This window comes from Tenrec ecaudatus, chromosome 10, assembly GCF_050624435.1.
Source record: "Tenrec ecaudatus isolate mTenEca1 chromosome 10, mTenEca1.hap1, whole genome shotgun sequence".
NCBI classification, from domain to species: domain Eukaryota; kingdom Metazoa; phylum Chordata; class Mammalia; order Afrosoricida; family Tenrecidae; genus Tenrec; species Tenrec ecaudatus.
Window position 1 is genome coordinate 50,571,453 of NC_134539.1, and position 27,811 is coordinate 50,599,263.

Below are 27,811 nucleotides of genomic sequence, written 5' to 3' on the forward strand. Positions count from 1 at the left end.
TCTTTAAGACCCCAGATTCTTTATCTTTTGATAGCTGGACTCCATCAGCTTTCTTCACCACATTTGCTTATGCACCCTTTTGTCTTCATCAATGGTGTCAGGAAGGTGAGCATCATGGAATGCCAGTTTAATAGAACAAAGTATTCTTGCATTGAGGGAGTACTTGAGTGGAGGCCCAATGTCCATCTGCTACCTTAATACTAAACCTATAAATAGATTGATGTGCATATATTTATAGGTTTCATATTAAGGTAGTATTAGGGGAGCATGCCTTTTGAACCTGCACCAAGAGACTCTTAGAGCCAGGGGACCACGGATGACAAGCACCTTCCCCCAGAGTTGATAGGGATGGAAAGCCTTCCCCTGGAGCTGGCACTCTGAATTTGGACTTCTAACTTCTTAGACTTTAGAAGTTAAATTTCAGTTTGTTTGTAAAAAGTCATCTGCTTGTGAGACTTCTGTGATGGCCGCCCTAGATAAGAAAGAAACCAGGGGTGACAAGTTAGAGGTAACCAGTGCTGCATGCATGCTCAGACAGCACATGTCACGATCCCTACATGCATGCTCAGACAGCACATGTCACGATCCCCGCATGCATGCTCAGACAGCACATGTCACGATCCCTGCATGCATGCTCAGACAGCACATGTCACGATCCCTGCATGCATGCTCAGACAGCACATGTCACGATCCCTACATGCATGCTCAGACAGCACATGTCACGATCCCTACATGCATGCTCAGACAGCACATGTCACGATCCCTGCATGCATGCTCAGACAGCACATGTCACGATCCCCGCATGCATGCTCAGATAGCACATGTCACGATCCCCGCATGCATGCTCAGACAGCACATGTCACGATCCCCGCATGCATGCTCAGATAGCACATGTCACGATCCCCGCATGCATGCTCAGACAGCACATGTCACGATCCCTGCATGCATGCTCAGACAGCACGTGCCACCCTGTCGGTGACAGGTGAATGTCCCTGATCCCATAAGGCACATTAATAAGTCCCAGTGGTTGGAGTGGGCGTGTTGGAAACAAAGAAGAAAGCTTAACTGTCGGAAAATACGATGTGGATGACAGAAACGACACCAGAGATGGCATGATAGAAGTTTGCACAACCTGTGAACAGTTTGTTAGAAATGCCTCTTTTCAACCACCAAAGCGCTGGCTACCCCTGAGAACCCCAGCAGACGCAAACACGGGGATCAGATAGACTCTGTCTGTGGAAAGAGATGATGGAGAAACTGAAGATCATCAGTCAACGCAAGGCCAGTGCCACCTGCAGAACACATCATGGACCAGATTAAGCTCACGTTCCAGTTAAAGACCATTAAAACAAGGCCACGAGAGCCCAAGTGTGACATTAGCATATCTTAAAAAATGTAGTGTGTAGTGACTGGGGTCACTTGTGAGTGGCCAACTGAGATACAACCCTTGGCCTCTTCCTATGGGAAGCAATGACGAGTGGCGAGATCAAAGGCAGGTGGAACGATTCGTGCAAAGGACTAATGCGCCGTGCAGACCTCGGTCTTCAGAACACGGAGACCGGAAGACCCGGATGGTGTCTGGTTACCACACTGCCTGCTCTGAGAAGGATCAGAGGTCCTGGACAGAGTGGAAGAAAAATGTGGGGCAAAACTCACAGTCCTAAGCAAGGCCCAGCTTACTGGTCCAACAGAGACTGGTGGAGCCGTGGAGAGGATGGCACCTAGACCCCTTTCAAGCCTGGAACTGAATCACCTCCCCAACCGGCCAGCCCACCTCATCCTCCCGAACATCTCACTTGTGCCTCAGCCGGCTCTCAGCCAAGCGACAGATGAGCCTCTAAGGCGGGCCCTCGTCCCAAGGAGGTGCGCCCCGCTTAGCACCAGCGACCCCAGCAGATCCAAGAGGCAGCGCGTGTCTAGGGACGAAGCTCAGGAAGAGCAAAGACAGAAACCAGGAACCATTTCCCAGGGGACAGGCAGGAAGAGTGAGGTCGCAGTGCGAGGACTACAATTGATGTCGCAAAACATGGCCCAGGGAGGGGTGGGGGTGGGGGACCATAGGTGTGGAGACCAAGGGCTCAACAGAAAGCAGACGGTTAGAAAGGATGATGGCAACATATGCTTGATACAATTGATGGATATCAGTCGATGTTATAAGACCTGTGTGGGCCCCCGATAGAATGAGCTTTTAATTAAAAACAAAACAAAACATGAAACACACTTAATTATTTTTAACTGAAACCCAATTTGTACACTTTTATCCATACATTGCGTTGGACCAATCTGCTGAAAGAGCCGTCTTTAAAGTGTTGCAGGTTCTAAGATGTCACCTGGAGGACCAAGGTGCACCTGACCCAGGTCATGGTCATTTTCGATCATGTTACAGGCCCAGGCAAACTGGACAATTCATAAGGAAGACCAGAGACAAGTGGAAGCAGCTGGAGTTTGGTCTTGGCCCCAAACTGTCGACTAGACCATGAACTGCCAGAAAAATGAGCAACTCTGTCTTCAAAGAAGTACGGACAGAACGTTCCTTCTGTTGTCATGCCAATGACATGCAAACATCCGCTCACGTAGGCTCATCGGGAGACGATGAACTGTCTCCTCTAACACGAACAGCACAGTTCGAGGCACACAGTCAGTCCTCAGGAACTCCGCTTCCTTCAAATAAATATCCTGCTGCGGCCACCAAACCCCTTTCAGCAATGCCCGCCCAGTTTCTGAGACGGGACTTGAAGGCATTCCACACGGGCTGGGCTCTGCTCCGCTAGCACAGAGCAGCCAGGGTCATCAGTAAGATCGCTGGGCTGCTCTGCTCCCATATAAAGAATAAGATATTCATGTCCCTAAGAATGCCTCAGCCTCTCCAGCAATCCCAGACACACAGGGGCAGATGTAGCTCTATTAATCCAGGCAGGCCTCACATCCACTTTGATTCAAAGGGTTCATTCTGGTCTATTTCCATGAGCGGGGTGGTTTATTAGTTGGTGATGACAGGCTAAGTGAACTCAGGTACTGGGTGTTTGGCTAAGGATGACGATGAGGCTATTTTAAGTTGCTGGAGTTCAAGGGTATCTGCCTCAGCGCTTTTGTTTAAATTGATTTGTAGTCCTGCTTGCTTGACCTTGCTGCATAAAATAGTTCCAGGAGGGAGGGGGGAGAGAAGCCACTCAGGATTCTTACCAAGAGAGTAGATGTATGCCAGCCTGCCTTCCCCCTTCCAGCCCGGCCAGTACCAGGCTGACCTTGAGCAGGATCCATCACCACGCCGCAGCCACGGGAGTCAGAGGGAAAGACCAAGACGGGAGAATGTCCACAGTCACTCCAAGAGTCAGTGACAATGTGGGGACTTGAACCCAGGCCCACGAAACGCAGACTGCTTTCTTCAACTCCTAATGATCGATAGATACATGAACTGCGTTAATTCACACAACAGCCAAGGAGATGAAGCTCTGCTGATGTCCCCGTTTTACAGATCAAGAAAGTGAGGCAACCGCTTACGTGAGTTGTCCCAAAAGGCAGAGATTGGGTTTGAACCAAGGGAGGATGCCATTAGAACCAGCCTCTTAATCATTACACCACACCGTCTCTATCTGCTTGTTGTCTTGTGGAAGGAACCGCAGACAGTTCCATTGTTTACATGGACCAAAGTCATCTCACTCTCGCGGTCGCCTCAAACCGCCCACCGCATGCGAAAGAGTGCCGGAGAACTTCCTTCATTGCGATCCAGGTTAACTTGAAGCCCAAAGCAGGACTGGGAACAAGTAGGAACCGGGCGGTGTCCTGAGGGTCAGGGACCAAAGTGAGACCCTGTGTCCTTGACTGAATCACTTACCCTCTCTGACCCTCATTGATAAGAGGGGTCTTAGAATACCTACTGTTGTCAAGTTTGGTCCAGAGGATTCAGAGAACTTATAAGACACAGAATGGTTTTGAACCTGGGGTAGTTCTAGGCACTTCGATCAAAACCAACCCACGGGACATAGGCACACCTATAACTATTTACACCCAGTCTTTTTCCCACGGAGCTGCTGGTGGTTTCAAACTGCCAACCATGTGAATCACAGCCCAGTGCATAACCACAACACCACCAGGGCTCCTAGGCATTTAAGGAGTTACCAAAAAACCTAAACCCACTGCCATCGAGTTGATGCCAACTCATAGCCACCTTAGAGTTTCAATGACCAATCCTGAGCTCTCTGCATGACAAGGGGTGTAATGGAGGGGAATGGCCAGTAGGTGGCAGTGCTTCAAAGCAGCCTGCTGGATGCCAGAAGTAACAGCCTAGGAGCTGAAAAATGCCTCCCACCCCCAAATACACGAAAGGGAAACCGAGGCTCTGAGAGCAATGTCTCTTCCAATGACCCACCGTAACACCGAGGCAGAGTAAGGAAGACAACCCTGATTGCAGTGGTCTCTAGTGTCTCTGTTATTCAAGAACTATTCTATTGGGGGTGGGTCCTGCCCTGCAAACTGGTTGGACAAAGATGAAGCTTTCTCCTGCTTCTGTTAAGCCTTCCTCTCAAAATTCCAGGGAGCAGTTCTCCTCTGTCCTGTATGGTCTCTCTGAGTTGGAATCGCCAGTTTTAACTCATCGTGACCTTGCAGGACAGAAGAGGCCTGCTTCATAAGCTTCCCGGGGCTACAATCTGTACTGCCCACTGAGCAGCTGGTGGATTTGAACCACCAACTTTTCGGTGAGCAGCCAACCAGTGTTGGTGGCCCCCAGGGTGATAACACGTGGTTGTCACGCCTGCTGCTGGACCACCACCATCCCCAATCATACAGAATCCTTACAATGTCCCTTGTGCTAATATCACCTGCAAACTGTAATTCCCACAGATCACGGAGCGATGGCCACAGTAGTGACCTGAGCAGCCAGCACAATTCAAATCGTGCTCATAAATGAAAGCACGGGATTCCAAGTGTCATGGGCACTGGGTCAGAATGACAGCTCTGCCCAAAGCACGTTAGAGGGTTCCAAGAACCAGTTCGCCTGGAGTTGTCGCGTCGTGGGCCTGCTGATCCTTGTAAGCTGTTCGTATGAAAAATGCCTTTGTTTTTTAACTCTGGGTCCATCCTGATGTTTGGAATCCGTTTATGCTGAAACATTGGGCAGGATTTTGTAGACAGGCATCTTGGTGACACTCCATCCGACTGTCATCCGGTGCAGCCTGCACCCCCGTAACTCCTCCAGGGACGACGGACGCCTCAGGCCACCAGATTTCCTTTGTTGGTGCAAACGCTTACATGAGACCTTTGCTGCAGGCCCATCAGCCTCCCTGCCTGCAGCTGCTGCTTCTCCGAGCCAAACCCTCGGCACGTGTACTCTCCCCGGCCAAACTGAGAGCCAGACTGGAGGCCAAGAGGTCCGATTCTAGTTTCACCTCTCTGGTTTGCTATGTGACCTTGGCCAAGGCCTTCGCGAGGTCCCTGTAGGGGACCTCAGTGTGACATTGTTTCCTTTCCTTCAGTGCCATCGAGTGGATTCTGTCTCATACCAACCCTACAGGACAGAGTAGAACTGTCCCCAGTCGTTTCTGTCCTCGCTCTGGAGTCCTCTCTCTCATTGAATTTACACCGAATGAATCCGACTTGGTCACAAAGGGGATGTTTGAGCAACAAGACTTGACAAGGCATTAGTGATGGTGTGTCAGGCATGCTGGGAGTCCTGGCAGGCAGCGGCCAGGAGCTCAGGGTCCGGGAGCTCCCTGGAGAGAGGATGCCCCAACTCGGGCCCCAGGGAAGCAGCCTGGGCACGAGGGAGGTGGGGCCCCCACTTTATTTAGGCTGAACGCTTAGACGAGGCCTTGAGTTAGACCTACTTCCTCTGTGCCCTGGAGCAAATCACATCACCCCTCTGTTCTCTGTTCTTCCATCTGTAGGACAGGGCGGTGGTTGGAGACGGATGGGTGTTGGTTTGTAAACTTCAGTAGGGGCTCGGGCTCTCAGCAGAATCTCTGAGGGCGTCTGTGACAGTGAAGTTACCCTCATGCCCTTGACTTGCTGAGTTATGACACTGAACAGGTTTCTGGGTTGGGCCAATGGTGTGCAGGGGAGCCGGGGGGGGGGGGTGAGAAGAACCAAATGAAACCTCAAAATTTGACCCAAGCGTGATTTCGCTTTTGCAGGGAATTATATACGTGCTCAGAAAGCAATGGCTGGGAGAAGATCCTTCAGGATGTGCAGTCAGGAGTGGAATGGTGTGGCTTTCCCCCTCGTTTTCCCTGTAGGCTCATAGATTTGTGTAAATGAACTAGAATACACACCCATAGGTGAGACGGGGGGAGTGGCTACAGGCCAGTGGCCAGGCCCCTAGAACCCTCTGGAGACAGCGACAGATGACAAAAAGCTGATTGACAGACAGTGAAGGTAACCCAAGACGCCATTTTTCCAAGTCAGGCTGACACCAACAACCCAAATGGCACTTTCTGTCCTGACCACCCAGAGTCTGGTCTCCACAGGTGTTGTTTCGGTGGTGTTTGTTGGTGTTGACGTAGTTAGTTTATTGTGCCAACCTGGCTGATAAACACATGTGGGGTTAACTGAAGGCAGAGAGATAAATGGCTCAGTGAGCCTTGCCTTTGAGGTCTCCGGTCTCTTGCTTTGTGATGGTGGGACCAGGGTGCAGCTGCCTTAGCCAGTTACCTGCTTCAGCTGGCAAGGCTCACTTCCTGCAAGACATCCCTGAGGAGAAGCCACATGGACCTACCCTGATGCAGCCCTGGGTGCTGGAGCACCTGTGTGGAGACCCCTGCCAGTGCTGAGATGCTTACACATTCAGACTTGGCTTTCCTTATGCAGTCGGCATCATAGTGTGTGTTTTGTGAGATGGAGGAGGACTTCATGTGCACTTAACCTTTATATGAAACTCTCTCTTATACATGAGTTTCTGTGGATTTGTTTCCCGAAAGTACCCAGACTAATACAGGCATCATTGAGTCAATTCTGCCACAGAGCAGCCCGAGGTGGACAAAGCGAAACACCGACAGCTCCCGCGTCATCCTCTCAGCTGTTCAAACGTCTGAGCCCATTGTGCAGCCACTGTGTCAGTCCTTTGTCGGGGGCCTTCTTTTTGCGCTGCCCCTCCATGTTTCCGAGCAGGATGTCCGTCTCCAGGGCCGGTCCCTCCTGATAACATGCCCAAACTGCGAGACAAAGTCTCATCATTCTTACCTCTAAGGAACATGCTGGCAGTACTTCTTCCCAGACAAATCCGTTCTTCGCTGCCCCCCCCCCCCAGTCAGTGAGACTTTCAATATTCTTCTCCAGCACCATAATTCAAACGCATCAAGTTTTCCATATTCGACGTCCAACTTTCATATGCATATGAGGCGACTGAAAATGCATGCCTTGAGTCAGGTGCGCCTTAGTCCTCAAAGTCATTCCCTTGCTCCTCGGCACTTTCCCGAGGACTTGTGCAGCAGACCATGAGCATTCATGGTGGACCCAAGTCAGATGAAATCCTCGCTCATGTCAGTCTCGTCTCCATTTATCGTGATGGTCCCTATTGGTCTGGTTGTGAGGACCTGGGTCTTCTTTGCACTGTAACCCATATTTGTAAACCAGGCTGCAATCCTTCCTCTTCAGCAGCGAGTGCCTCAATTCCTCACTTCCAGCGAGCAAGCTGGCGTCATTTGCATATCACAGGTTGATCAGCAGTCTCCCTCTGATCCTGATGCCTGCCACCTTCTTCTTCATTTAATCCAGCGTCGCTGATGATCTGCTCAGTGTACAGATTCAAGGGTATGGGGAGAGGACACAACCTCGCCAAATGTTTGCAGCCGTTGCCTCTCGGGTTCAGTTGCGCTCCATCGGCGAACCCAGGTCCTGAAGCCTTTGTCCCCACCGCTTCCTTCTGTCCTTCCCACTGTGGCCGACTCCACTCTGGGACAGTAGCTCGTCCTCAGCCACAGGACGGCTTCCGCGTTGAAGGGCGCCTCTCCTGGCACTGTCTAGTAATTGGCGATGCTTTGACACTAGCCATAGACTTCTGGTGGCTAATCCTTCTGAAGTGGACAGCCAGGTCCTTCTTGGTAGTCGGTTCTTAGTCTGGAAGCTCGGCTGAAACGGTTCACTTTGGGTGACCCGCTGCTAGACGCAGAAGCGGCGACCCAGCCTTCAGCATCACAGTAACACATGTCACTACCGTGTCGAGACAAACTGACAGGCAACTTAGGGATCCACAAGTCTGTCCTTCTGGTCCTTGTCCAACAGGCAAGTGCAGCCTCTCTTTGACCTCTCACTAGCACGCAATCTTGGCATGCAACGGGAGAATAGCCACGACTGGCCTCTGAACTTGGGATTGGGGGCTTATCGGCTTCCACAGCCATGTGAGCCATGTCCTAGGCGGTTTGTGAATTCTGTAAGACTTTGCAGTGAGCTGAGGAACCCTGGAGAGCAAGGGAAGGGGCCCTGGAGGAATAGTGGTTGACCATCGGGCTGCTGACCACAAGGTCGGCAGTTCAAAGCCACCAGTAGCTCCGTGAGAGAGCCAGGAGGCTTTCTGCTCCCTTAAAGAGTAGCAGTGGAATACAAGAAAGAGAAAAGTGTTCTAAAATGGATTGTGGTGGTTGTACACTCTTCTTGATATGATGGGACTATTGAATTGTCATGATTTGTGGATTATGTGCCAATAAAACTGTTTTAAAAACAAAGAGTTACAGTCTGGGTGACCCGCGGGGAGTTTTACACTGTCCTCAAGGGACCCTGCGTCGAGTCGGAACCTGCTCCCTGGCCGTGCATTGGTTTGCGTTTGGGCAGGGAGAACGGGAGTGGAGGAGTGAAGGTTGCTGCCAGATGATGAAGTGACATAACATTTTGGGTAAGTTGGACATCTGGGATGTGTTCCACCTCCACCTCTTTGGGGCCGCCTTGTGCCGATCCTTCTGAAATATATAAATATTTGCAGTTTGTTCAATAAAACACCAGAGAGACTCACAGAAACCATTACCAATACTTACACTTAGCCATTCATTATAACCAATAAAGCTCAGAGAATAGAGACTCACCAGACAACGTCTGGGAGCGGCCCCAGCTGGTGGCATCCGTGTTCCTCAGTGCTGGGCCTCCCACCCCCGCCCCAACTTGGGCATAGGTGTTCTCACCTATTCTGGACACCCCAGAAAGAGTCCTTAGGACTCCAGTGACTCTGCAGTGCCTGTCCCCTTCATCCTGAGGCCAGCCGATTGTTGGGGTGAGGACCATGCAGGCCCTCCTACTGTTTAAATTTGGCCTGGCATTTTAGAAAGACTTAATTGCTCATGCCTGTTTTAAAAACCAGAGAGGAAAAGCCAAACATTTGGGGCCCACATCTTTTCAACGGAGCCCTCCAGCTCCTTAGTCAGGACCAGCTGCCTTCAAGCCAGCCCCAGAGCAGGGCAGCCCCAACTGGCTCAGAACAGACCTGCTGCAGAGGGCACCCGGGGCTGATTGTCCTTAGAAGTAGATTGCCATGACTTTCTTCTCACTTACCTCGGGGAGGATTTGAACCTCCAACTCTCGCCAGCATTGACATTTACACCACCCAAGCACCCACTCCCTTTTCCTTACAGGCAGCTTTTTGCCAACTATTTCCTCATTTTAATTCTCCGTCCTTTTGCCTCCGTAGCAAATTGCTACAACATTCCTAAAGAAGAGCTGAGTTTTGCCTATTTTTGAGATGTATACAAATGAAATTATAATGTATACCTTTTGAGTGTGTGTGTGTCTATGTTAGTCTGGGTAGACTAGAGAAACAAATCCATAGAGACTCATATCTGCATAAGAAAGAGTTTTATATACAAGAGCAATTGAATATTGAGAAAACATCCCAGCCCAGTCTAGATCAAGTCCGCAAGTCCGATATTAGCCCACATGTCCCATGCCAATGTATAAAGTCCTCTTCAGACTCATGAAACACATGCAATGCTGCCAAATGCAGGAAGATCACTAGCCAGTAGGTGGAAAGTCTTGTGGATCCAGTGGCAGTGGATCTCAGGACTGGCAAGGGTCTCCACGTGGCTCCTTCAGCTCCAGGGCTCTAGCGTAACTCCATGTGTCTTCTCAGCAGGAATGCGTGTGCCCCACCCCCCAGTGAGCTATTTATCTCCTTAGTGCCTCCAAATGAGGCCATCAAGCTATGGCCTGATTGACAGGCTAAACTCCATCCCTTCACTCTTAAGTCTCAAATTGACAACAGCTTATGTAACTACCGCAGTGTCTGATCAACATTGTTTTTAAAATGCATCCATATTGTTGCATGAAGCTAGGCGGTTACTGGTTGACTTCAAGTCGATTTTCAACCCTTAGTGACAGGGTAGAGCTGCCGCAGAGGGTTTTCCAGATTAATTTTTTGGTGGAAGGAGATCTCTGAGTCACTGAGGTGGGTTTGAACTTCTGACCTTTAGTTTGCCAGACCTTGGTCCCCTAAAAGCACTTTCATGAGGCCATCACTGCCATGGACTTGATGGGGACTCATGGAAATCCTATAGGACAGGGCAGCACCACTCTCCCGGTGCATTTCTGAGATACGACTGCAGGGGAGTAGAAAGTCCTGGCTCGTTTGTTACTGTGCAGTGGTAAATGTTACATTTCATTTACTTGCTATCCTGTCGGTGAGGGAGCCCTGGTGGCTTGGTGGACAGTGCATTGGGCTGCTAACCAGCTGTTCAGTTCTGCAGAAGAAAGACCGGGCTTTCTACTCTCATAAAGGCTACAGTCCCCGAAGCCCGTAAGGATGTATCTCCCCTATGAGTCCCTATGCGTCAGAACTGATTCTATGGCCACGCGTCTGCGTGTTTGATGGGGGCTGTTGATAGACATGTGTGTTGCCTTTTCTTGCATTTTCTAAGTTTTCTCCCACAAACAGGTGAAATGGTTGCCGCATAGTAGGGGTTTGGTTAAAATTTTTTTAACAAATAGGTGATGAGTGTGTTCAGGCTTAAATTCTGAGCACTGCTTGGGGAGGGCTCTAGCTTACAGTAGGAGCCCTGGTGGCATGATGGCTTCAAATTGGACTTCGGCCCAGAAGGTCAGTAGCTCAGAACCACTGGCTCCCGTTAAGCTTGTTATCCCCTCCCCCCACCCCATAAAGAGTTATGGCCTTGGAAACTCACCAGGGCAGTTCTACCTGTCCTAAAGGGTCGCTATGAGTTGGCATCAACTCAGTGGCAGTGAGTGAGTGAGTGAGTGAGTGAGTGAGTGAGTGAGTGAGTGAGTGAGTGAGTGAGATGAAGGACAGGGGGAGCCCTAAGCACGTTGTTGTGTTTCTTGGTAGATTCAGCCTCCTTTGGGCTCTTTCTGACCATTGACCAGCAAGAAGACTTTGCCCTCAGACAGGGTGAACGTGAAGGTGAATTGCTACTACTTCCCTAGCCAGCAGGGGGAGAAGACTGGCCTGTGTATGTCCTTGATGGAATTTGGGGTACTAAGGTCTTAATATTGCTCTGCCACCAAGCATGGGTTTGTGGTGGTTTGATACGTGAATTATATGTCCATGAAACTGGGGGGTGGGAGGCAGCGTGGAGAGGAATCCACCACAAACCCATGCTTGGTGCAACATTCGGACCTTAGTACCCACCGTGGGTTGGTCTCCTTTGTTTTCCATGTCCTACTCCAGTGGCTGAGTTTCTGTGGATCCTCAGACACCATCATGGCCAGGAGCTGATGGTCTCCCTCATGCACACGCACGCTCTCCGTCTTCCTCCAGTTTAAGGCTTTCTGAACATGTCTCCACAAAACTCTCTTTGAAGGTGGGCTCTCTTTTCCACTGCAGCACGTGAGTCCTAAGTTTTTGTGTTCGTGTTTTACAGACTCGTGTCAGGGGTGGCGCTGGAAGGCGTGTGGGTGGGAGGGTGGCGTCTCCACCCCTGGAAACGTGGCGAGCTTACATGACGGCCTTGTTAAAAGGGTGTTGAAACATGAAGGAGACTCCCCACCATTGTCTTGTTCTTTAGGTGGTTAAAGAAACATCAACACTAACCCCAAGCTGGGTAAGCCATCAGCTCAGAGTCGCAGGACACTGCCAGGCCTCCCTTCCTTACACTCCCAGGGTGGACACGAGGCAGACGTCTAACTCCTCAGAAGCTCAGTGCCTTGGGCTATGAGGCAAGAGTAACCAACGCCTCAAAGGGTTCATCAAGGCATCGGTCAATGTAAGACATGAAAAAATAATCATCATTTATAAATTATCAAGGGTTCATGAGAGAGAGAGGGAGGGAACAAATGAGGAGCTGATACCAAGGGCTCAAGTAGAAAGAAAATGTTTTGAGAAGGATGATGGCAACACAGGGACAAATGTGCTTGACACCATGGACGGATGACTGGATGGTGAGAAGAGCTGTATGAGCCCCCCAATGAAATGATTTTTTTAAAAGGTTCATTGGGTGAGATGCTGTGACTGCATTTGGGGAACTGTTTCCCGAGATCTAAATAGCCTTTGCTGCAGTACTTACAACACACCAACCGCAACAACAATGTGGAGGGGCCATGTCTGGCCTCCTATGGCTGCCCCTGCCGTGAGGCAGGAGCCAGGCATGCCTCCACCTTGTTTTTCTTTGCCCCTCCTGACAGCCACCGTCCCTCCCATGGCAATCGCCTTCTAGGTTGGGGTCCACAAGCCACTGCAGGGGCCACACGGGACTCACCAGCGAAACTCTCCATCACGGGCGGTTAGCAGGGAAGTGAACAGGCTTCCGTAAGTCAGGTTCAGTCAGCAGGAAAGAGAGAGGCATCAGTTCCCAGCAGCCTTTCCTCAGCCAGCAGCCAACTCTCTCTCTCTGGTCCTCAGGCTGTCAGCCCCATGGTCATCTGCGGGCCCGGAAGCCCACCTGTCACTCTGCCTAACGGTCCCATGGTCTTGGCTCTCCTCCCCTGGTCTGTCTCAGGGGCTGCTTGCTGCACAGGCCCTGGAGTCTCTCCTCTTGAGACAGAGATCTCGCATGTGTCTCCCTCCCACAGCCGTGGGATGTCTCTCTCTTGTTCCTTAGACGGCTCCAGTGCACACAGGTGTGGCTTTGAGGTGTCAACTTGTCTTCCAGCAGACGTATTCCCCAGGAAACAAAGGAGGCGTCCCGGAAGGGGAAGACTGAGACATGGACCCGACCTCTCTCTGTCCAATAGCCCCGCAGAGAGCTCCCTTCAGATTGGGAGCACAGCCACAGGCGTAGAGGCCAGACGGCCGAGCACCTCACAAAAGGGAAAGGGGTTATGGCTAGAAGGGCCGCGCTAATTGACCACATCGCACCATCCCCTGCCTGGAGCACAGAAGATACATTGGGCACCACGAGACGCAACCGGCCCATCAACAGGCAGAAGAAAACCGTTGTGACTTGTACAATCTGACTTAGGGAAAGATTGGCGCAGAGGTGGGAGGGGAGAGTCTCAAGTCACTCCTTGCCAGCCTGTTCGCTCGGAGAGAGGAGGGACTGCGGCTGGGCCAGGCATCTCGAGAGTAGCGACCGATTACATGAAAGTAGCAACCCACTCAGGTCACCACCATCCAGTTCATTCTGAGACGCCGCGACGCTATAGGACCGAGTAGAATGCCCCCCTGTGGGTGTCAGAGGCTGTATAAAGCCTCCTCTTTCTTCCAACTCATAACCCATTACACCACCACGGATTGACTCACTGCTGTCCAGTCAGTGCCGACTCAGAGCGAACCCCTGCAGGTGTCCAAGAAGACTGTAACTGGCTACAGGAGTAAAAAGCCTGGTCTTTCTCCCGAGGGGCTACTGGTGGTTTCGAACTGCTGACCATGAGGCTGACAGTGCAACAGATAACTACTACACCTCTGGGGCTCTTCAAATCAGATTTAGGAAGAAACTCACCCCCCGGCACCCCCTGCTGTCATAGACATCTGTGGAAAGTTGACAGAGGTTTTGCTTCTTCCTGGGATCCCACGGAGATGCCAGAGGCCAGGCTACCACCTTGTTCAAACAGGCTTTGCCCTTTGTCCCTTGGAAGCCCCCAAGCCCCTTCTCAGAATAACATTTCTACACGCCAATGCTGCACATATATTAAAATGTACATACATTGTTGATGAAATATTTCCAAGGATTACAAGGAAAATAGATACATTTAAATAAGGTTCTCAAAATATTAAAAGACCAGCTATGGGAAATGTAATAGGTGTGCTTCTTCATCAACGAGTTCAATACGGAGCTCAGGTGTCACGTTTAATAACAAGGTAAGTTGGAAACAACACTGATCATCAAGGGTACTTCAGGTGTTGACAATAACTGCATGGTGATAAAGGATCCCTGGTGGGATGGCGGATTATGGCTTGAGTTGCTAACACAAAGTTCAGCCGTTCAATACCATGAGCAGCTCCACCAGAGACAGATGAGGCTGTCTGCTCCTGTGAAGATTTACCGTCTCAGACACCCTCAAGGGCACTTCTGCTGTATCCCGCAGGGTCACTGTGAGTCAGAACCCGCCGTGGCAGTGAGGGCTTTGGTTTGGGTTTGGTGCTGGGAAAGCACCTGTGGGTTTTGCTGGACGACGTGGTTGTGGTGCTGCTGATGCAGCTGCAAGTTGGTGGCTTGCATCCAACATGGAGGAAATTACTAAAATCCAAGTAAAATATGTTTGGGAATAAAGGGCACCAAACGATGCTTCTTCCTCCACCTAAGTTAAGACCTCCTGAATTCTAACTGTGCCTCAGGTCAGGAGTCCTACAGGTGTTGGCGATTTTAATTGACAAGAAAGTGGTCTATAACATCGCCACTGTGTCTTTTCAGAAAAGATTGTTCCTTTAACCAACACACAAATGTGCACAAGACTTGGCCGCCCGTGGAATCCAAGGAGAAGGCGGGAGTATGGAGCGGGGGGTGGGGGGGGGATGGGAGGCAGAGGAGGGAGGATGGTGTGGCATAAGTAGATCCCCACGTGTGTGTACATTTGGGTCCCCTGCTCCTCAACAGCCACTCCAGCACCACCTCCTAGTCCCAAACACAGCATTTCCAGACCAATGGAAGCATCTCGGCTAGGACCCGAATGGTCAATTTTGTTTTAGATGAATTTTTATTTTTAACATGAATGTTCATTTCCCTCCTCTACTAAGCTTATTGTTTAGACCTTGAAAAACAGCCCTCTGTATCCCCTGCCCCCACCACACACTCACAAACCCTAAGGAAGGTAAGAGGCAGGAAGGAAAGATACCAGCAAGAATAAACAAAGTAGGAAACACAAACACAGTGGAATCAATAAATAACACCAAGAGCCGGTTCGCTGAAAGAACCAATGTAAAAAAGACCGATCTCTGGCAAGTACAATCAAGGGAAGAAAAGGTCCCCTGGTGAAGTCAGGAATGAGGAAGTGGTTATAATAACAAATTTTAAACGATTAAAAATATTGAGGGGGAAGTTGCATAATTCTATCACAAATTTGCCTGAATGATCCACAAAAATATAATAGCGACTGTACATCAAGAAATGCAGGCGGGGTCAGCAAGCCAGGAGGAATCCGAGAGAGGGAGGAATGTACAGCTACCCCATGCCCTGAAAGGGTCCTTGTCCCCACCTGGCCTGGAGTCTCTGGAGAAATCTGTCCAACTTTTACAGAACAATGAATTTCATGCTACACAAATTCTTTTTTCGCAGAGGCAAAAACGGTTTTTAAAAATCTGCTAATTCATTTTTCAAGGCAAATGCAGTTCTGATTTTAAACCCAAATACAGCATTTCTTTTTAAAAGCAAAACAGGATCCAGTTTCACTGGAGAATATGGTCCCAGCAAATAGTGTACAGCAGCACATTAAGAGACTCAAACACCATGACCACACAGGGTTTATCTGGCAATGCAAGGAAAGTTCAGCATAAGGGGATCTATTAATGTAACCCATCAGATCAATAGATTAAATAATAGGAACCATATGATCATCCTAGGAGATGCCAACAAAATGCATTTCAATGGTTGTCAAAACATTTTTAAAAATAAGAATAGAATGGCACTTCCTTACCACAATAAGGATCTATTTAAAACCAAACCAGCATCCTCCTTAATGGAAAAGCAGTAAAGATTTTCCCATTAGAAAAGGGAACAAAAGTGTGTGTGTGTGTGTGTGTGTGTGTATGTGTGCGTGCGTGCGTGTGGTGAGTGAAGGGTGGGGGAGAGCACGCATGAGGGGAACAAAATAAGTAAGCATCTTATCACCATTATTATTTAATATTATACTGATACTTCCAGCCCGGGTAATAAGACATGAAAAAGAAAGTACAGCAATGATTGCTGGGCAGGTAGGAAGGCAGGTGATAATGACTATATACTTCAAACGACCACCAGCTAAACTCCTATTAGTAGTAACGAAAGGTTCAAGAACAGGTGGGACATCTTGGATGCAGTATAAGTGTTTTAAAATCAATAACATTCCTAAATACATGCAATGACAAGAGAGGAATGAAATAAAACATGAGATCCAATTCACCGACTAGAAAAAACAATAAGATCCAAAAATGGCACATTAAAAATAATTTCAATTTTTCCTGGAATGTATGATAGTAAACCTTATATGCGTGGGAAAATATGTCATGTTTCTGAGTGCATGGGTCCCTGGTAGTGCAGTGGCTAAAACACTTAGCTACTAACCAAAAGGTCAGTGGTTCAAACCCACCAGCTGTGCCACGGAAGAAGGATGAGGCAGTCTGTGCTCACAGAGTCAGCCTTAGAAACCCTATGGGGGTCACTGTGGTTTAAAATAGACTCTATGGCAAAAAGTTTGGTTTCTGGTTTGTGTCTAAATGGAGAGTCTAAATATTGTGATTTTAGGATTGAATTACTTAACCTAATCTCAAAATATTACAGAAGACAAAATTTGATAAAAGACATTTTAAAATAACTTGGATATGAACAAGTAAAATAGCAAATAATATTCTGGGGAAATGAGCAATGGAATCAGATAACATTTAAATAAATCATCAAAGAACAATAGCTGAAATGGTGGTAGTAGAGCCAAATTAGAACTATCAATCAATGAGGCTGGAAGCCCAGGACAGACTTGATGAGATAAAAGCACTGAAGACACAAGAAGGGGCATCACAAGATGACAAGGGAAGGGGACACCACGTAACAAAGGCCTTAGAGCCACTGGACAGCGGATAGGCAGAGAAATGTAGTTAGCTCGGCACCTAAAAATAAATCCCACATTTGGAAGAGATGAGTTTTTTAAAATTAAATTACAGAAATCCCAGTGGAAGACAATATTGTGTACTCATCCCATCTAAGAAATAATAATAGGCCACAATTGGAAAAAGAAGAAATTATAAAGAGGAAAGGTAAATTTTATATATAAACGTTAAATGTATTCACATACATAAACACAGAAACTATATAAGACAGATTATTAAAAGAAAAATGTTAGATGTTTTTATTATTATTTAAAAACTTATCAAAATATCACATCAAATACATTCTTAACTTATTTTTTAAGACTCAAAGCTTTTGGGAAAGTTAGGACATCTTTCACAAGCATGCAGACGCACATGCACACAAACACACAAGGAGCCTGTGCATTCATACTGACACATACAGACACACACGTGTCTACACAGAGGGCTGGTGGACTCTGCGAGCCTCTCCTTGGACCCCAATTTAAGGATGACCTCATTGAGAAAGACCAGAGTGCACTGAAAGACATAGAACACCCTAAGGCTAGCCAAAGAAGAAAACAAACAAGAGGCCCATCCCTAAGATCCACTAGGAAGTAAACAGAAATAGTAAACACAATGACAAATGATCAATAGGCATTTTGTGTGTACTAAATTTTCAAATTGGTGGAGAACTGATTTTAAAAAGCAAACGAACACTGATGAGGTCTCAGGAAAATTGCCACGTTGCGGTCCTTTTGTAAAGTAATTTAGAACGCTCATAAGAGACCCAGAATGCCAATATCTTTTAACCTAATCTGCTATTTTGGGGGAATTCATATCCAGGAAAGACATTGAGCGATGAAGCTACTGGAACATGCTGAATTGGGCTGATGAAGACACAGAATCTCGTCAATAGTCAAAGAAAAGGTGAGGGGTCAGGAAAACAAAATTTGAAATCAACATTATGGACATAAAAAAACCATTGTTGTTGTTAAATCCTGTCAAGTTGATTCCAACTCACATGGCCCCATGAGTCACCGCACAGGGTTTTCTAAGGTTGAATGTAATCTTTATGAAAATAGATCACCAGGTCTTTCTCCCTTGGATCCACTGAGTGATTTTGAACAGCCAACATTTGGGTTAGCAGCCCAAAATTTAGCTGTCACCAGTGTTCCTTAAGAAAAGACTGATGGTGCAGTATAGCGCCGGCAAAACATACAACTTCCCTCTAGTTCTTTAATGCTTACACACACACACACACACACACACCCCACTATCGTGAACCCAAGTCTATCTAACAAATCCGGCTAGACCAGAGCATGTACACAGGTACAGATAAGAGCTGGAAACATAGGGAATCCAGGACAGATAAACCCCTCAGGACCGATATTGAGAGTAGTGATACTAGGAGGAGAAGTGGAAGGTGGGGGAGAAAGGGGACATTGATCACAATGATCTCCATATAACCCCTCCCAGGAGGGTGGACAACAGAAAAGTGGGTGGAGGGAGACATTGGTCAGTGTAAGACATGAAAATATATATATAAATTATCAAGGGTTCATGAAGGGAGAGGGAAGGGGGAAAATGAGGAGCTGATACCAAGGACGCAAGTAGAAAGAAAATGTTTTGAGAACGATGATGGCAACACATGTACCAATGTGCTTGACACAATGGATGGATGGGGGATTGTGATAAGAGTTGTACGAGCTAAATTAAAAGGTAAAAGAAGGTCATATAGTTAATGTGGTGTAGTAAATTACTATCATATGACCTTTTTAACTAAGGTCCTGTAACCCCCATGTTTGGGTAAGAGTATGCAAATAAGGTGCTTGTAGACCATCAAGGGGATTGGATGATTTTATAATGCAAATAAGGTTTGTGAAACCCCTGGTGGGGGTGGGGGTGGGAGTGGGGGTGGGGGTGGGGTGGGGTGGGAGGGTGGAACCATGCAAACACAACATGAAAACCTTGTAAGGCATTTGTCAGTTTTGCCTTCTCACTAGGTTTTAGAAAGGATTGGGATCCTGAGAATGTTGTGTAATCCCAAAGTCCAAAGGGAGAAGAGCCAGGAGCAGAGTGGATCGTTTCGATCAGAGTCCGGCAGCCACAGGACCAGGAGACCGGTGTGAAACCGCTCCCAGAAAGGGGTCCTAACTGTGCAGTACATCCCATGGTGCAAGGGAACTGAGTGCCTGGCTACAGGGACTGCCTGTGGAAATGCCGGAGAAGCTCTCTTCATCGAAGAACTGTATCCCGAGTCCTTCCTGTGACTTCCAAATTGACCCCGATCTTGTTCCGTCATCACCCGTACAGTCATGACTATGGTCTGTGAACTCTGTGCGGCCGTTGTAATGAACGATCAAACCCAGGAGAGGAAGAGAGTGCATGGGAGTGTCTGAACTAGGCAAAAGCTTGGCGAGTGGAGGTGTGTCTGACCTCTACTCTGAAGAATCGTCTTTGGACTGACGCTAATCTTGACTAGCCACTCCCCTCATGAAGTTAGACAAGAAAGTCGGATGATGTTCATATGCCACTTTTATGGTTAATATTATTTTTTATTGTGAAGAACGTAGATCTGAACATTTCCCTTAGACATCTAGTGCTCTATTTTCTGCTGTGCATGGAGGCGATCATACTATAAGAGAATCTGAGAAAAGGAGTGATCTTAGAGCACGTAGGGGCTGCGGCTCCATGACTTAATCTGATTGTGTGCATGAGCTATTTGAAACTAGTAGGATCCTGAGGATTTTTGTGAGAGCCTCTGAATTCTCTTTCTTCTCCTATCCTTTTCTCTCTTCCATCTTTTTATCTCTCTCTTTTGGGGGGTGGAGGTACAGATGGTCGAGATTATTCTACTTCATGACTACGGTTTGTGTCTACTACCTCGCCAAATCCCACCAAAATCAAAAGGCATTCCAAATATCTGGATCAGCGCTGAGAGACAGGATACTATAAAGCTAAATGGTGTGAGTGAGCTCAGACTGAAGGAGAAAGCACCCCCCACACAACAAATGGCCGCCCTCCTCTCGGATCTACTCTCCGGATGCATCTGAGCCTCGGGCATCCAGACCAGGGTTTGAGACAGAGTAAGTGCTCAGTGGGTAGTGGATGGATGAATGAAGGGCTGAGGAAAAGCAGGACCCACCTGAGAAGCAAAGCGAAGTAAGATCGCGCACCAGCCAGCCCTGAGTGGGTCACGGCTGTGAGGAAGTCCGCGTGATGCCCAGTAGAAGCAATAACGAGGTTAGGAAGTGCTGTGGGTCCACACTCAGAGCGCTTGGGTCCAGTATTCAGTCTCCTCTTTCTTGGCACTAATGCACTAAGAGATGGTGCATTCTGCTGAAAAGGGTGGTGAGACAGGCTAAAAATGGGCATCGTGTCCCCAACGCAGATAACAAAAGCAACAACTGCTCAACTGAACCCCCAATGTGCCCAGTCTGCGCAGCTCCTTTGTTAGGGACCTCTTCCCAATCTTACTGGAATCTGGAACTTAGACCTCATCCAGATAACTAGGCTCGGGTCTTGGCATTAAAGATGCAGGATGGATCCGTTTCAAGGCCCCAAACTGAAGAATGGTGTCCACTCAGCCACACTGAACTGAAAGGACATTCTACGAAAAAGGCAACTTCCTTGTCAGGTGTTGTAATCTTCCCTGCCAGTAGTTGTAATCTCCATCTCATGGTACATGGGATGTCCTGCCCAACCAGATCTTCAGAGATGGTTACTTTCTTCCTTCCCTGTCTGAGATGAAAAGATCCTGCCGGCGCACTTCCTCTGCAATTGAGCAAAACAGGAAAAATCATCAGACCGATGTTTATTTTCACAGCACTTTTGCACCACGTCAGGTACATGATCAGAACAAAGATTCACCTGTGAAACACTACTCTGAGAAACGGAAGAAAAAAATTAATGTTGAATTTATTAGTTTCATGAGATTAGAGGATACACACATATATCTACTGGATTTATAGAAAGGTAATCATCTGAGATAAGGCAATTTTACTCAAAATTGAAAACCGTGATTACAGAAATTTCACATGCAGTAGAGATAGTGAAAAGCATATTAAACATTGAAGAAAATCAAATTAATAATTTAAATGGCCTGCTTAAGAAAAGAAAATCCTCCCAGAAGTCAGAGAGAGAAGCACAGAGAGATGAAAGAAAAAGAGGGGAAACTTCAGGATAAAGCTAAGAGCAACAGTATCAGTTTGATGAAAATGAACTCACCAAGACAGAGATGATTAATTAGAAGAACCTCACAGATGCATCCTGGTGAAATATTAAAATATCAAGCACACAAGAACAGAGTCAAGAATTAGTAGGGCTTGAAATTTTAAAAACCAAACCAAACCAAAATAAGTATAGAATAGCTATGGAACTTAAGAAAGATTAGGGGAAATGAATGCGGAAAACTTGAACAAGATGGCCTAAGATTGGTTAAGAAAATATGAGTGGCGACACCAGGAGGGAAGGGGGTGTAGAAAGGGAGAACCGATCTCGGAGATCTATGTGTAATCTCCTCTCTGGGAGATGGGCAATGGGGAGGTGGGTGAGACGCCGGGGAGTGTAAGAAAAGATATAATAATTATTTATAAGCTATCAAGGGACCAGGGGGAAAAGGGGAGCGGGGAGGGAGGGGGAGGGGGAAAAAAAGGGAAACCGAGCTGATTCCAGGAACCCAAATGGAAGGTGAATTATGAGACTGACGAGTGCAACGAATGTATAAGGGTGCTTTGCTCAATTGATGTATGTACGGATTGTGATAAGAGCTTTATGAGCCCCAATAAAAAGATTAAAAATAATAAAAAAACAAAAACACCTTTATAATTAAAAAAATAATTTAAAAAATACGGCCATTCGGTACAACAGGCAAGATTGACGCGGGCCACATCATATTTACAAATTCTGTTAAATTTACATTTTGAAGTGAGGATTCAGGAATATGAATAGGATAATTAAAACACTATATAAGTGCTTTAAAGAAATTAAAGTGGTAGAATTAAGAAGATAGATATTAGTCATCACAATAAATATAAACAGATCAGACTTCTCTATCAAAAGACAAAAATGGAGTCAAAAATGAAAACACGATTTCAGCCAAAATAATAAAGGAAGTCTACAAAACAGAAGTAGACAAGTTAATAAAAAGTAGAGTATACAAAAAAAATATGTGGGTGATATTCATATAAAACATTTAACTCACCCCTGAGACTACATAGCCCATAGTCAGCCTCTGGGTCTGGAGCTGGATCCATCCCTGTGGTAAATATTTTACAGCAGAATGCCCAGTGGCATACATCACTTAATTTCTGAATTGCTGCCCCCATGGGTGTTGATTGTAGATCCACATGAAATGAAATACTTGATAACTTCAGTCTTTTCTCCATTTATCATCATCTTGTCGATTACTCTGGTTGTGAGGATTGTTGTTTTCTTTCTGTTGAGTCGCAATCCATCCTGAAGGCTGTAGTCTTTGATCCTCATCATTAAGGGCTTGGAGTCCTCTCTGATGTCAGCCAGCAAGATCGTGTGATCTGCACATTGCAGGTTGTTCATGAATCTTCCTCCAATCTCCATGCTCAGATTACTGACTCAGCATACTGATTGAACAAGTGTGGTGAATGGGTATAACCTGGCATGGACCTTTCCTCATTAAAAAAAAAAAGCCAGATCCTTTTGTTCTGTTTAAATGGCTGCCTTTGGATCTCATGTGAACAGAACTCATGCGAGCACAATGAAAGGTTCCCATTCTTTGCAATGTTTATCCATAATGTGTTATGATTTACGAAGCCAAATTTCTTTGCATAGTCATTAAAATGCAGGTAAATATTGTTCTGGTAGTCTCTGCTTCCAGCCAAGATCCATCCGATGTCAGCAATGATATCCCTTACTCATGTCCATTTCTGAATCCAGTTTTAACTTCTGGTTAATACATTAACGCTGTTGATGTATTGCTGCAATTGTTTTTGAATGATATTCAGCAGAAATTTACTTATATATGATAATAATAATACTGTCTAGTAATTTCTGCCTTGGTGTTTATGTGCTCTATTTCATTTTTGATGACTTCCAATCACTTTTCCTTGGAACTTGCAAGAACATGGGTCTCTTCCAATTGGTTGGTCAGGGGTGGTAGTTACATGATTTCATGTCAACTTGATAAATAAGTGTAGGGGTGGAGTCTAGCCTGTCAATCAGGTCGCAGCCTGATGATGCCTCCTTGTGAGTGTGGCATTCACATGAGGATTCTGGGAACTTCCTCTCTTTCTCCCTGGAGGAGAGCTACACTCTCCCTTTCTGCTTCACCTTCCTGTTGACAAGACCTGAGGGAGCCATGTGGCAGAGACCTGGCCCAGCCCTGTGATGCTTCCATCGTCACTGGATCCACAAGACTTGCCACCCACCGACCTATGGTCCTCCTGCATCCTGCATCATTGCATGTGGCTGTGTGAGTCTAAAGAGCGAGCTATGGGCTAGTACTGGACGTATGGGCTCATATCAGACTTATGGACTTGATCTGGACAGGGCTGGGCTGTTTTCTCAATATACAATTGCTCTGATATAAAGCTCTCTCTAACACATTTACCTGTATGAGTGTCTCTGGATTTATTTCTTGTGTTCCAAATTTGTTGGCAGAGACAAATGAGCACCCCCCCTCTCAGTGCAGCATTCATTTGATAAAACATTTTCATTGGTATTTCCTCAATTCTTGGAGTTCGGTGTTTTGCCAATTCCTTTAGTGTACCTTGGACTTCTTTCTTCGATATAATTAGTTCTTGATCATATGCTACCTCCTTAAATGATTGGACACTGACCGATTCATCTTGGTACAGCATTCCTTCTGTAATCTTTTAATGCTGCCCACATCATTTGATATTTTGTTCATAGCATCTTTTAATATTACAATTCAAGGTTGAAGTTTTTTCTTCAGTGTTTTCATCTTGAGAAATGCCAAGGGTTCTTCCCTTGCTGGTTGTCTAAGTCCAAGTCTGTACCTCTCACAATAATCCTTTACTTTGTCTTCTCAAGCAACTTTGTTGAAATCATCATTTCTCCCATTAACTCGAGTTTCTCTATCTTCTACAGCATGTTTCTGAGCCTCGTTTAACAATTCAATAGTTCCATCATATCAAGAAGCAGTGTACAATCATCATCACAACCAATTTTAGAATATTTTCATCTTCCTTGTACTCCTTGTTATTAGTGTATTTTTTTATTTGTGGCAAAAATACACAGCAAAATATTCTCCAATTCCATTCAGTGCCATTGATTATACTCTTTGTGTTGTGCAAACCTTATTGACCTCCTTTTCCAAATTATTCCCCTACCATAAACTCAATGCCCCCTACATAAAAGTCTCTTTCTCCTTCACCCATGACAACCATTAGTCAACTTAGCTTCTTTCTTTCTTTTTTAAGTAGTCTTCTTGATATAGAATTGACATATCATACACTTCCATAGTTTAGTTGCTTTTAAAAAGTGTGCACATATGAATCACCGTGTATACATCATTCCAATTAGTTCTAGTGCTTCCTCCTCCCTCCTGCATTCGTTTGCTCCCCAATTCCCCTCACACACACACACACCCATCCCCAGTAAACCATTGTATCAGCTACTATCTCTATGCATTCACTCTTTCTGTGCTTTATAACCTGGGAAATCTAGCAGAAATGATAAAGAACAAAACAAAAATGAAACAGAAATAAAATAATAAGAAATATAGAAAGACAAGAATAAAACTAAGAAGAAAGAAAAGACCACAGACAATATTTAAAAAGCTGGAGAAGAAATTTCTGTCATGGAACAAGTCAGAAATATTTCAGCCTAGAGCAACTTCAGGTTGGTTCAAGAGAGGTCAACTGAGCAAGTATCATATTATACTGTGGTCCGATCCACCATCATCACGTTTACAATAATCCTCTCTGATACTAAAGCTGTTTGCGCCCCTCGCTTGTGACCCGAGTGGATGTGCCAGAGGCTTAATCTGACTCGACGCTCTGCAGATGAATTTTGGGCTCCCACTGGCCTCCGTAGCCTTCTATATATTGAGTGTTCACAATTGGAGCTGTGATACTTTTCCCTTTGTCATCTTTGGATTTTGTTATCATCTTTGGATCACACAAGCTGGTGTGTTTCTTCCACGTGGACTTGGATGGCTGCTTGTTTGAATACAGGCCTTTAAGACCCCAGACACTATTCCAATTGATTACTGGGCACCATCTGCTTTCTTCACCCTAATCTTCAATGATCTCTTCATGAAGGTATCGGCATGGCCACGTTATAAGAACCAACTGTTCTTGGATTGGTGCTAGAATTACATAGGAGCCCAGAATTCATCTGATGTGCATGGATTATGAATGGCTCAGGTTTACTTTGGCGGTCATATTATGGCCAACATAAAAGCCAAACCAACAATAACCAAAAAATCAAACCAAATTATAAAAAAGAAAGGAAGAAAATCACTGTCACTCGTCCCCCTTGGGCATTGCGTCATAATATCAGTGATGTGTCCAATGGCAGAGAATGGAAGGTACTGTTGACATGAGGGGTGCAGGTGAGGATAGGCCAAGTGCATGCTGCAGTCCACGAGTTGTTGCTTGATCTGTTTAACTTGAGCTTGGGGGCTGGTGCCAGGGAAAAGTTTCCTGTAACATCCCCTACAAGGGCAGATCCATGCCTCTCAGATTAATACCTGTCATAGTAATGCAAGGGGAGCATTGAGATACTAAATATATGGTGCTTCTGGGTCCCCTTTTATGGAACCCCCACTAAGCCGAGGATCTCACGCAAGGTCCATCAATCACTGTTTCCACTGTCTTGGGGTGGCCATCATTTGCTTTCTCCCCTTCAGAGAATTTCAGGCCTGACTCCAAGGACGACAGGTGGTTTTGAGGTCGGGCCCAGTTCGTTCGGTCTGGCTTCCATGTCGAGTCTTTTGGCTGTGGCTCTTTAAGGCCAGCATCTAAGGTCATCATCAAACTGAGTCCATGGGCTGGTTCTCAGAGGGTTAGGTAGCAGCTTATTCAAAGTGTCTCCCCAGGAACATAGAGCTGGCTTTTTCTCCCCTTAGGTTCCCTACAATGATTGTTTAGCACCCCTTCCTGATGTGAGGTTGTTCCTCTCCATTGACCCACCACCCTCACCATCAGAAATAGCGCTCTGAAATGTAGACGCTCCCTCCCCAGGTCTTCACTTGATTTCCCAGTAAGGTTCTGCTCTCCGGCTGCTGATTTGTTGCAGCCTTGTCTTAGCGCTGCACGGCATCAAGTGGGTGGTCATTTCCCTTTCCCCCTTGTTGAAAGAGTGGCCCCAGCCAATGTGGGGTCTCCTCTTTCAAGGTGGTTCCTATGAAGTGCATATAAAGGGGGTGATGTATGGTTCATGGCTGGTAGGCAGATTTTGACTCCTTTGTTTGGAAATTAGTCTCTACGATGTGTTTAATTGGTGTATCTCCTTAGAATAGTGGACTCAATATCTGTCCTTTTGTGATGGACTTACTTCGCTCAGCATGTTGGTTTGGCACCAGGTCCTTCCGCATCATGCAGTGTTGCATGCCTTCATCATTGTTTTTTAATTTAGGGATGCCGAGTATTCCGTTGTGTGTATGCACCGTAGTTTCTTCATCCGTTCTTCCACTGTTGGGCATGTGCGCTGCTTCCAGTTTCTTGCTGTTGTGAACTGGCTTTTGTAAACATAGGAGAGCATGCATCCACTCATGTGGTGTCTCTTCTTTCTTTGAGGGAATGCCCAACAGTGGTCTTGCTGGATTGTATGGGATTTCAATCCAGTTCATGTGGGTCTCGCCATATTGTTTCCCACAGCGGTTGTATGTATTTACAACTCCACCAACAGCATAACGCTCCAGCATTTTATGTTTTATTCTTTTTTTTTTAATTTTTTTTAACAATTTATTGGGGCTGATACAATTCTTTTCACAGTTCATACATATACATACATCAATTGTATAAAGCACATCTGTACAGTCTTTGCCCTAATCATTTTTTCCTCTTTTCCTCTTTTACATTTTATTAGGGACTCAAACAACTCTTACCACAGTCCATACATATACATACATCAATTGTTTTTTTCTTTTTTCTTTTTTTAATTCTTTATTCTTTTTTTTAAATTGGGCTACCATTGTGGGTGTGAGGTGGCAGCTTGCTGTGGTTTTAATTTGCATCTCCTAGATGTGTTTGCTAGCCATTTGTACTTCATTTTTTATGAACTGCCAATGTCTTCTTCTCATTTCTTAATTGGGTCAATTGTTACTTTCTTATCAAGCTGTTGTAGAATTCTATATCTTTTGGGAATTAGACCCTTGTCTGAGGTGTCGTTGGTAAATTTATTTTTTTTCTCAATCTGTGGGCTGTCGTTTTACTCCCCTGATGAAGCATTTTTTATGTGCATAAGTGATGTAACTTTGTCATGTCCCAGTCATCTATCTTGTCCCCCACTGTGTGCCTCCTTCATAATATTGGTAGTCTATGTGTGCCCTGCAATAGGGCTCTACAGTTTGTTTCAGTTTTCTCACTGATGGTCCTGATAGCTCTGGGGTTTGCATCTAGATCTTTAATCCATTCTGAGCTTGTTTTTGTGCCTGGGAGAGGTATGGGTCTTCTTTCATTCAGAGCCTCTTTTGACATCCAGGTTAGTCTTTCTTGCTTGCCTTTTTAATGGCCTTTTGCTTCTTCTTGTATGATGTCCTCAATGCTATTCCACAATGTGTGTGGCCTTCGGTCATTAGTA